Source organism: Pinus tabuliformis, chromosome 9 (genome assembly GCF_031772625.1).
Source record: "Pinus tabuliformis cultivar Carrire ecotype Pingquan chromosome 9, CPIR1, whole genome shotgun sequence".
NCBI classification, from domain to species: Eukaryota; Viridiplantae; Streptophyta; class Pinopsida; order Pinales; family Pinaceae; genus Pinus; species Pinus tabuliformis.
In genome coordinates, this window is record NC_142307.1 from 667359934 (window position 1) to 667372729 (window position 12796).

Here is a 12796-nt window from a genome sequence, read left to right on the forward strand (position 1 = left end):
TTGGGCATTGGTCTCTAGTCCCTTTCCCTTAGATGTTTCTGTAGCTAGTACGTTGGTATCCTGTGAATGTTGCTAAGAGGTTTCAGTTGTAGCAGCACTAATCCCTGACTTTTGTACCTGCCCAAAAGAATCCAGGTCAAGTGTTTTCTCAAGATATCTCATAACATTTTCAATATTGACATGTTCACTATCTTTTTCTACTAAGGTCCCTTCCCTCCACTCATCCATGTTTGCAAATTGTTCAATCTCTAGAATCCTATGGTGAATTTATGGTGACCACCTGTTTTTCATTCTCTTATCACAGATAAAGCTATTAGGGTCATATGGCCTCCAACCAAAACTTTTGTGTAAGTTAAGATGATATTCTAGAATTTTCTCTGCTTTTCTCCATGCTTCCCTATCATTGTAGACAAAAAGGCCTAACTGATTTTTTATTCAAGTTGAGCTTTCTTTTTGGCTTTGCAAAAATGAACCATGTCTATATGTATCATTTGTCTGAAATATTCCAATGCAAACAGTCTCATTACAACGTATTTTGTTAATTTGAAAGGGCAAATCTCACATCCATATATCCTTATTTATGTATGGTTCTTGTATAGGTACCAATCACCTATTTTGTACTGCTTTGAAAGCTATAGGATCCTTTTAATGTCACCACTAATCCTGGGAGGGAAAACTCCTGTCAATAACGTGGTTGCTAGATGAACAAACTGATCAATGAACTCATTATGCGAGTAAGGGGATTCAAAGGATTCATGGAAGATGGAACTCCAAAAAATAACAGACTGTGGATTGCCTTTGGTGTCAAGTTTCATGACAGGGAAAGGGAAGTGCTCTGACTAATAATACAGCATAAGATGATAGATGAAGGTGTTGTATTTGAAGATTCCCTCATTGTCCAATCTTAAGAACTAGTCATGAATCTTATTGGCAATATAGGAGGCATAGTCATACTTAACAGCAGGGGGTTGTCCAGGAGTGAAAATTGACAACAACACTAGGGTTATCTCATCAATATACTCACTATTATTGAACCCATGATAAAAGATATTATATCAATTATGAGTTGGCCCATATCCGTGAAGAAAGTTTGCAGATAACGAGATGGGCCTTTGGGCTGATGTTTCTGTAAAATGAAAGTCTGACAGATGCGATTCAGTTCTGACTGAGACAATTGAGTGGATTTCTCAAGTAAATATCCCATGGAAAAGGGAGTGAGAGCTTGACTGGAGTGGAATTGCAACATTTCATTGATGGATTGAGAAGTTATTGGAAAGAGGATTGTTTGGCTTGGGAACATAACTACTCTGAGGTTAGGGTCATAATTGACCTGGCATTGGTGGATTATATCAGGAAAAACATGGACTGAGGAGAGAAAATACATGGGAAGGTTAGATTTCCATAATCCTACGATGTCAGAGCCATTTAGATAGCTATCCCTACTTTGGAAAAAGGATTTAAGGTGGTTTTTATCAGTGGATAAGTATTTTATCTGAAAGTCTTTATCCGCAAGAGGCAGATAGTCTAAATCTTTATGAGGGGCATTCATGGGTGCAACAATCAAAGCCACAGGGGTTTCCATTTCTTGTTCTTGTGGATTCAGAAAGGAATTTTGTATTTTCGATGAAAAATGGGCAAATTAACAGGTCTGGGAACTTATATGGTGAAGCAAAGACTGAATTTGCAATGAATTTTTCCTTTCTATGTGGAATTTATAGTGTAAAACCAAAACTTGCAAGGTTTCGATGGAAATTGGATAAGTACCTGTATTTGGCGAGTGAACAGTGCAATGACAGGTACTGGTAATGGATAACAGGTTCCGGGCTACGTCGGCTGCAAGCTTCTCAGCAAGGTGGTGGTTAGAAAACTTGGACAGTTGACTTCGACGTTCTTTGCATGGGAGCACAGGTTGTAGTATAGAACAATGAAAATGACGTTTTGTTTGTTTTATTAACAAAGTCAAGGTTGGCGGGGGTTTTTGTTATTCGGGCAGACGACGTGTGTGAGAAATGATGTTTTGTCATATTTGGAGGGCGGTAAGCGGTATGGTATCGCACCGCTTTTAGGAGCGGGCGATATTTAGCCAGGAGCCATCGATTCCATAGATCGCCTGACGCATGGCGGAGGTATAGTGTAAAAACTGTTTGGTGATCGCGCATTAACGCGCGGTCACCAAGGGATGTGCGATATGGATAATGACCGTTGGATGATGGAGGCTCGATCGGATGGCTAACGAGAGGTGCGATGCAGCAGAGTTTAACTGCAGCAAGCCAGACATAATCAGGAGTTAATTAATTATATCGGGGGTGTTATGATAGGTTGGGGAGAGTTATTGATTAGTCCTAATGACTAATTAATCCTCATTTAACAGTGGTGGGGTTAGGTTCTTAATTAACTACAGATTAGTTAATTAATCCCAGTTTAAAACGTATTATGGTTATAATTAACCATCGGGGTGGGATATATAGACTTTTGGGGTTTTTTAATATATTTAAATAATATGGGAAAAGTGTGACTTTCTTTTATTTGGGATTTATATGACAAAAGTTAAAAGTTAATATGACCAAATGAATGGAAAAAGCACTAAGTACAATGTTTCCGAATATATTTCATCATATAACATATTGACTTAGGCTAAAGTGTAAAAAGGGTTTTTATGAAGATTTATTTCAATTTTCCTAATTAAAATAGGATTTTACTTAAGAAAAGACTTATGAAAGTAATTGAATGACTTTATGAATGATTTTAAGTACTTAGGCACTTAAATTATTGGGCTGAGGGTCCAGTCCCTCCAAAAGTCAGAGAAATGCTCTAAGCCCCTCTAATTTTCAAATGCCTTAGCACTTAGGGGAAATTAGTGAATAATTAGGGAAAGATGAGAAGGGGAGTTAATTATTTGACTTGCCTTGCTTGAAATGCTTCTAGTGTAATGTCTGCGTTGCACTTGTGATGAAAGTAAAAATTAACACATTTAGAATCATTATCCATCACATGTAACTCTGCAACATCATCTACCTACCCTACCTACTTTAACCTAACATTTTTTCTTATTTATTTGGGTGCACTTAAACTGGCAAACCATTATCACATTTTTTTTTCTTTTACATGTAGAAATCTATCTAAATCTAACCTTATTACATCCAAGGGCTTAGAGTAAACTGTTGAGCTCCTTTTATTTACTCTACCTATTTACTTATCTGTCAAGATTAAACAGTTTGGTCAAATTTTATTCTCTATCTCTAAAACATAAAATTGAAAATATGAACTAGTCAAGCTTAAGCTGTTTGACTATTCAGCAATTGTGGCATAAGTTTACAAGTTGCACACAATTTGTTTATTTACATAAGAGTAAAAAGTAGTGGCATTTGGACTTGCACACTTTCCTTGGTCTTTCTTTTGGTGGGGTTCATTTTCTTTCACTTTTTTGACCATTTTATTCTTTTCACCCTTTGATTTTTCTTTTAGGGTATACCCTCTTTACATTTTTTAAATTTTTTGATTTTTTGACAATATGGAAAACCTTTGCAACAAGGAAAGGTATGAACATATTCATAGCCCATCCAGTCAATCATGAAATATGACACCTATTGGTATAGGAGCATAACAAGCTCAATCAAGGAACTTATTCCAATAGAACTCACGAAGGAGAATTTGTAGTAGCATCAAATACCTTCAATGTTGCATAAGTTGATGGTTTGTCTAGTAGTTTGAAGGATTTCCCTTACTCCTAACCTAAAATCCTCCTTTCCATAAGAAGTTGTGCTCATGAAGGAATGCCAATCTTATAGTTTCAACTTGAGAACAAAGCTAAAATATAATAACTCTTAAGTAAGTGTCAACATACTTTTCATATAAAATGATAAGGTGGAACATGAAACATCCTTCTCCTAGATGTAGTAGTGCTTTTTCTTCGATGTACTATAGATGGAGTGCTAGTTCTAGAAACCATAGACTTGGAAAAAACCTCAAGGGAAATCAAAGGTCCCTCTCCATCAACATAAATTTTTTGAGATGAATGTATCTATGCTCATGTTGAAGCATCATGTTCCTAATAAATTATTTTTTAGAGTATTATAGCCTCATAAGATTTTGCAAAAAATATACATTATCATAGGATCATAAGGTTTTGCAAAACATACTCATTTATATATTTGCAAGTTTCACTCATTTGCTTAAAGTTTGTTGGAATATACAGAAAAATATACATTATTTTGGATGTACTATAAATGGAGTGATAGTGCTAGAAAGAATAGACTTGGAAAAAACCTCAAGGGAAATAAAAAAAAAATATACATTATTCATAAATATACAAAAAATATATATTATATTGATTTTGCAAAAAATATACATTATTTTGGATGTACTGTAAATGGAGTGTTAGTGCTAGAAAGCATATACTTGTAAAAAACCTCTGTTAGCACCTAAATCTACCTTAGGCTGAAGAAAGGAAAAAATTAGGGTAACCACAAACCACGCTCAGTCTGGTAGCTAGCCCTACCAGAGCAGGAGAGGGCTCTCTCCGAGTCACACTCAGCGAATGGATAAGTAAAATGGTCTGAGATGACTTACAATGCAATATTTACCTTAGGCTAGTAAGTGAAAAGGGATTTTGAAAACAATTTTATGAATAACCGAGCTTCTGGGATGTATATGGGACCGGCGCTCAGCAAAGAACAGAAAATTTAATACAAAGGCACAGATTATTCCGTGAGGCAAGGTAGACGGAAAATGTAACAATTTAGTTTGAGGTACTGCGGCATGAATAGATTGCTGAAGAAAGTGAAAAGGGCATAGTAATATGAATCCTTTTCAACAGAAGAATAACACTGAACATGAAATTTTCCCAAAGGCAGAGCAATAAAATTGAATTCTACCTAATCTCGCTCAGAAAATTTCACTGAAAATGAACATGAATTGAATTATGAAACATAACGAAATACATATGAAAACATAAGAGACACATTTGCTACACTCACAACCACAAGAATCTCATGAAACAGAGCCGCTGCCTTTCATTAATTCTCTGTCAAAAATACACAATGAAGAAACAAAGTTTCTTTCCCACAGTCTCCCAGAAGTTACAAGCCAACCAACCCTTTTCAAATAGCTTGCATACAATATATAGAATGTGTAAGGAAGAGATAGAATGCCCAAGGGTTGGGGAGTTACTCGAATCATTACAAAATGGAGATGGAGAGCCAACCATCAGCTACAAGTGCAGCGCTACAAACATGACATTTGGCTTGGGGTAACCATTTTCCTTCCTTCGCCACTTGGATAGAAGCCAATATGGGGAAAAAACACTTTAAATGACGCCTTTGGTGCCAAAAAACCGAAGTGTAGATGAGCGGGCCCACTTGGAGAAGTCGCGAACCGAAATTTCGCGAAACGGAAGCAAATTGGCAATTTTTCCTCTCTGTGTCGCGCTACTTTGGGACCTGTTTTGGGGCACTTGCAGGTGTCCAAAATGTGCCCAAGTGGGCTTGTTGGAAAGCCTGTCCTGTCTACTTTCCAACCCCACTGGAATTTTTGAATTTTGTGCTTATTTTCCCCTCCAAATCTTCATTCTCCCAAGATTGCTTCCTGTGTGTCAAAAAAGTGGCAGAGAGGCCATTTTTGGGTGTTTTTTGACCTTTTGGAGACTCATACCTTGCCCAAATTTCTTGCCCGGACCCCAATAATCATGATTTTCCATATTGAATCCAAAAATGCAAACCATTCCTCATTTGGAGCTCTAGAATTTTAGCGTCGTGCCAGTGGCGCAGCGCACAGGAAGAAAAACCCTGTTTTTTGCATAAAAATGTCTAGGTCCGCACTTTTTCTTCACATTATCTACAGTCCCGCACCTAATGGTCATGGATCCTGTGGACCTGACTGCACCTTTTCTTTGTGATATGTGCGGACCCTGAGTGCGTCGCGCCTGTGCGCCACGCCTTCTTGCAAACCAATTTTGGAGGCCTTCGCGGTGTCAAAATTGGGTATAGGATAGCGCGTTGGAAAGGTATTTGAGTCTACTTTCCAACCCAACTATAATTTTTCAATTTGGAGTTCATTTTCCCTGTCAAAAGTCAAATCTCCCAAGACTGGTCAAAATGTGCAGAATGAGGCTACCTCAAGGCAGAGTGATGTTGCAGTCAACTTTTGAAGGTCTTCCTCAACTCCAAATTGAGCTCATGATAGCTCATTGGAAATATGTTTGTGTCTAGTCATCATTTGACTCATAAAGCAAGTCATTTGGCCAACCAAGCTAGGCGAAAACTTGATTTTCCAAAGGTCACTCCAGAGGTGCATTCAATTCCCTGAGGCAACGATATTTTTGACATTTCTCTCAAACCATGACACTTGTGTAAAAAGTGAAGGAGGTTTTCCTTCCTTGGCCTGTTTTGGAAAAAAACATCTCTTAGTTTTCCAAAATTCATCTTCTCTTTCTCAGAAACATCATTTGAGTGAACTATTGAACATACCTCTAGCCTCCAAGTATTATTTGAGAACAACAATTTGCAAACCCTACACCTAATGACTGAAATGACTCTTGTCCATTAAAATATCAAACATTGATTGTCATGGACCTTAATAACTTTGATGAAAGACCCAAGCTAGCAGGTACAAAACATGAGGGAAATGAACTAACAAGACCCTTCCATCAGATTATGGCATGCCTCTAGCGGAATGCAGCCGAGTGAATGGAGCGAGACACCTAAAAATGAGATGCAGAAAGAGTTTTGATCTCTGACAGAGGACTGACAAGACCGACTCTAACAACCTCAAGGGAAATCAAAGGTCTCTCTCCATCAACATAATTTTTTTGAGGTGAATGTATCTATGCTCATACTGAAGCATCATGTATCCTATTGATTATTGTGTATAGTATCATAGGATCATAAGATTTTGAAAAAAATACTCTTTTATAGATTTGTAAGTTTCCTTCTTTTTATTAAAGTTTGTTGGAATTCCTCGTTGGCAATTTGTATATATAGTCCTCTTATCCAACCTCATATTGTTTTTCCTTCCAATATTTCATGCTTTTCACCCCAAATAGTTTAGAAGATTATGTGGATATTGTTTAACATTTGATTTTGCGACTTGATTGTGTCTGAGCAGATCTTCATTCTCTCTATCATTGGGAACATCAATTAATAGATGTACTTAACCTAATATATATTCAACTTGTTGTTCTTCAAGTTATATGAGTGTTTTCACCTTCTAGAATAGTTGACAACAATGTTGGAGAGGAACCTTCAAAGACAACGTATTATATATCTAGGGTAATATGTTGGTTTTACATTGCATATGTTAGTGTTATAAATCTTTAATGGAAGCAACAATAAAAAAAAATGTGCACATCTTGTTGAAATAACCCTTGTGTCTGAAATAGACAAAAAAGGAGTCTAATAGAATGATGATGTCTTCAATGATGTTCTCAAGAGATATGGCAAGTTGGGGATTATAATGGATATTGTTAATCTATCATAAAATGAAGCAAGTACTTTCATACTCCCAATACATTTCTAAAAAAAAATAAGGCACAATATTTTCTTCACATGAATGACTACACTAAAATTGTATTGGCCACGAGCTCAAGAAACTTCTTCTAGTAGAACTCATTAAGGAGAATTTGTAGTAGCATAAAAGACCTTTATTGTTGAATAAGTTGATATTTTGGGTAGTAGTTTGAAGGATTTCCCTTGATGCTAACCTTAAAGCTACCTTGCCATAAAAATTTGTTCTCATGAAGGGCTTCCAATCTTATAGTTTCAACTTGAGAAGAATTCTAAAATATAATTAATCTTAAGTAAGTTCCAACATAGTTTTCATATAAAATTATAAGGTGGCACCTGAAACGTCCTTCTCCCAGTTCAAGCATTGTTTTTTTTTCAATGTTCTGTAAATGGAGTGCTAATGCTAGAAAAAAAAAAGACTTAAAAAAAACATCAAGGGAAATCAAATGTCCCTCTCCGTCAACATAATTTTTTTGAGATGAATGTATATATGATCATGCTAAAGTATTATGTAGAGTATCATAGGATTATAAGGTTTTGCAAAAAATATACATTATTTTCTTTGAAACCTACCTTGCCAAACCACATAAAAGAGTGCAAGGGCTCAACAGTTCATCATTCAAGATCAAAATAAAGTGATTTTTATCACAGAGGGTAGGAAATAGTACTTAGTAAAGAGGATTGGATACTTCTTGGCTATTAGGTAACATTTTTATCATTTTGCATTAGAGCCAGATATAAGGGTTATGATGTTTAAATTAATAAGAAAGAAGAACGAATCTGTCAGGGGAAAGAATTCCTTCTCTCACCGAGATTGATCTTTACCAATAGAAATAAATGCCATTTCTTTATAGAGACAATTTATAGTATGGTCGCACTAGGTTAACTGCATTTCAACATTTCAAAATTTGCTATGGAGATGCAAAATGTGCTTATATATATGTGTGTATGTATGTATGTATGTAGGTATGTATGTATGTATGTATGTTACCTTTTATTGTTATAATGCTCTGTTTTAAGGAATAAAGACCATTTACCACAACAGTTACAAAATCATGTAAGAAAAGTTAATATTGTGAGTTGGATTGTAATGATGAAAACAAAGCTTGTATGAAGATCAAGCGCCTTTAACTTGCACTAAGATTTAGATTCTTCACATTTTTTTGTTTTTGTTTTTATTTTTTGTTTTACGAAAAAAACTAAGAATATTTTAAGTCTACAACTAAATCACATACATTACAGTTTCTCTTTTGTAGAAATCACTTGAAAATTGATATATTCTAGAGGCTTTTCAAATCCAAATCTCAATATTGTACCTGTAGATTTGATCACTCCAATTTGGCACATACATTTATTTTCATTGGACTATTTACAATCAATATTTAGGTGCTTTATGAGTCCATAATAACTGATATGTCCTAAAGATAGGCTAAAACTTGACATTCTAATGCAATCCCTACCTCGAATCCTTGAAACATGATATGTTTCATGCTTGTGGAAAAAATATGATTTGATAGTAGTTTCTAACTCAACAAATAAAAGGACCTATCATAGCCCACATTCAATATGGGAGTTGAACTTCAATAGTATTGATTGTATGTTTAAGTCTATGGTAAGGTTGTACATCAAACATATCCCATTTATATAGCCCACTCCAATATGATTACTTAGAGCCACTATCTTAGGACCTATCTCACAACTAAATCTTTGTTTTCCATTGTAGAGAAAGTTTCATTAATGATCTTTAGAAATTCCTTCGTTTTATATTTGTTGTTAACTAGAAATAATTGCACAACCTCTTAACTTTATAAGTTTGATTACAAATCATTTTCCATTCATATACGTACAAATGCATATATACATAGTTCATTCTATTACTAGTAATTTTACTTTATTTTCAGGCAATAGAGAGTTAGTCTATAACAAAAATATACCGCAAGCAATCTCCAAAGGTCGTAATTTTATACTTTGATAGTTTATAACCCTTAAAAGGATACAACAAGCAATATGAGAGGTTGCTATTTGCAGTTTAATGATTTAAAACCCCTGCATAACCCACATTTGGTTTGAAATGGGTTCAATCCTCATTTAACATTCCAATGTGCTTATATTTTATTTATAATAATTCAAAGTACTGTCAAGTCTATTTGGAAAGAGGCTTGACATGCACATAGCCTGTTTCTCCAATTTTCAGTTACAAGCAATATTTACAAATAACTAAATCTAATTCCATATATGTGAGTCTGTACATGCATCGTAGAGTGAATTTTGGTTATACATTATTGCCGAGAAAAATCTATGTACAAGATGTCACGGATATAGAAATGTAAACACTGAATGATTGCCAAGAATTTGAGCATTATTTCTCTAAATCATTCAAGTATAACCTTCAGTGACTTATTTAACAATCACTTCAATTGTGGAACCATGTTCAATCCATATATGTATTTTTCCTAGCGAAGGGGAGGTCCTTATGATGGAAAACATGCAATTGGATTTGAAGCCTTTGAAGACACTAATCCCACATAGACACAAGTTCAAGGCTTACAAGACAACTCTACCACTAGCCTCTATGTCCATCATAGGGTTTGCATCCTCAAACCCTAGGTCTTCAACACAAGCACCAAGAACTCCATGGAACATCAAGAGTACTATACACAAGTCTTATTCCAAGCAAGTTATCACACCAAACTCAAGACTCCTCCACTCAAAAACTAATTCTACGAACCTAACACTCAATGGCATCTCTAAACACCCTATGTCGATTACATATTCCATAATATTTTAGAAATTGAATAGGCATGAGAAAAGTGAATCATTTCACTTTTCTCATGCCCATTTGGCTTTTGAAATATTCTATAATCTGAATTGACATAAGCTCAGGTGACATAATCCTCCTAGGTAGGTACCCCTCCTAATCAAAACCAACTACCCCATTTTGTGAACCAATGGGTCAATCAAAGATAGAATAAAAACCTCCTAAGTAAGTGTTATGTTTGCACTCCATCAAATGTAAAGCATCCACTCAAATTGAGCCATCGCCATGTCCATCAAACAACACTAGTTAGGCTAAAATAATTTTGGAGTGACCCCATAAATTGACAATCTCTAATAGACTACCAAAATAGTGGATGAAAGTGAGCATAAAGTCTTACCACACATAGTATCATGGGGAATATGGAAAACTAGAAATGTTATCTTATTTTGGGATCTATCCTTTACTCCTTGGAGTTTTTTCACAAGATAAGATATGTTTATGAAGATCTAAAACTTCCTCCCAAGCAAAAGAAGACAAAAGAATCCAATCCACCTAAAATAGATAAATTTAAGAGCTAGGTGGGAAAAATATGGAAATGATGTTAATCTACACCATGCATCCCTTCCATCTAATGCCAATGCCAATTCATGCATTTGGTAAGAATTGGTAATTTATCTCTTAGAGAGTGTCACTTTTGCTACCAATGGAGATATGGGATAACACAAATTTCTAAAATAATCCCTGTTCAAATGAAGGAGGGTGTAGTGAAATTTTACATTCTCATACCAAAATAAATCATAATCCACAAAGTATTAAATGCTACTAGGGAACTCTTCAAAAGAGTATTAAAGATAAACATGAATTTTAAATGCAAGTAATACAATATAAAATGAATGTCATTGAAACAATTGGTTTGCACGCATGCATCTATGAGATCTAGATAGACCAACAGATTGCCTAATGCAATATGGGAAACTATAATTTGTATCCTTCAAATAAAATGAAAAACACTTACAACATGAACTCATCATGCACATCCCCTAACAAAACTCCAATTAAATTACAAGAACATAATTTAATTAATCAAAAGAAATTAATAAATGAAAACATCATGTTTATGGAATTTATAAAAGAACATACCATTAATTAGATCTTACAATCAATATTAAGCAAAGTTTGTCCAAAAAACTGGATGGATAATAGGCTACTACGGTATAAAAATAACATCTTGTGGAGATTTTGTACCATCTCCTGTTGAAAATGCAACAAGATGATGGAGCTTAGTGAAAAGAAGTCGCCTTCACTAAGTGGGCCCACAGGCTATTTTTGGTGCAAAGTCTATTTGTAGACTATGTCTATTTTTAGACATATGGATCATGGTCTATGAGTTGCAGGATGCTATTTATGGATGATTGGTCATGTTGTTAAAAATATATGGACCTCTATTTTTAGGCATATGGGCGGAGTCTATTTTTAGACTACCAGTCTAAAAATAGAACAATCGAATATTATTAGCTCTTAATAATATTTGGACTATAAACATTATCTTATCCTCTTGCAGCACTTCAATTCGAGCTACGGATGTGGCACATGCAACTGCCAGAAGGAAATACGCTTTTCCTATGGGTTAGTTGAGCTATTGCATGATGGACTTCAGTTAGAACTCAAGTGATTGAGTCTGGTGGAGTTGATTGAGGAGTTGATGGAGTTGTGTTTAGTTTGACTTAGTTGAACTAGTTGTATTTAGTCTAACTAACAAATACACTAGTGATGAGTGGTGTGAATTAATTCACTAATTATTAACTCATAAATCAACTAAAGAATACATCAGTGAACTCAGTGCATGGACAATTTAGTGGATACAAGTGTTCGAGGTGGGTGAAAGGGTGAGACTACTATCAATTGTGACTATAGCTATGCATGAGATTTGCACAATCATTGATTGAGATTGCCAATGAGGATTGTGCAGTACAATCCAAGGGAATTTGAACTTGGATCTGATCTATTCTCAAATTGGATTACGCAGTAGAGGCAGACAAACAGTGGAGGAGATTTGAACCTGCGACTTGTTCATATCTGAGCTAGTTTGTGTGTAGCAGGTGGAGATAGTACTGAGTACTTGTGAGGAGCATTGTACTATGTATTGTTACATGTTCTCTATCATTATAATATACAAATAGTTGGGGGTTTTTAGCTGTATGCTTTCCCCATTACATACTGTGTTGATATGTGTGATTGATGTTTCAATGTGTGCATGCGATTGTTTCTTTATTCCGCAAATTGATGATCAATGGTAGAGGAGGTTATGTATTATGCATGCATTCCGCTAATAGTGTATAATCAGGATAATCTCTGTGAATAAGTGTTATATTATTCAAAATTTCTACATCTCCTTGGGGCTTAGTTTCATAATCTATTATTTCATATCTATCGCTAACCTAAAAGGTGAACATAAATAGTATGAATGATGCCATAAAATTTATGTTTCTTCAATTCATTCACAATTTTAAGAAAACGATCTGTATACATGGTAATAATC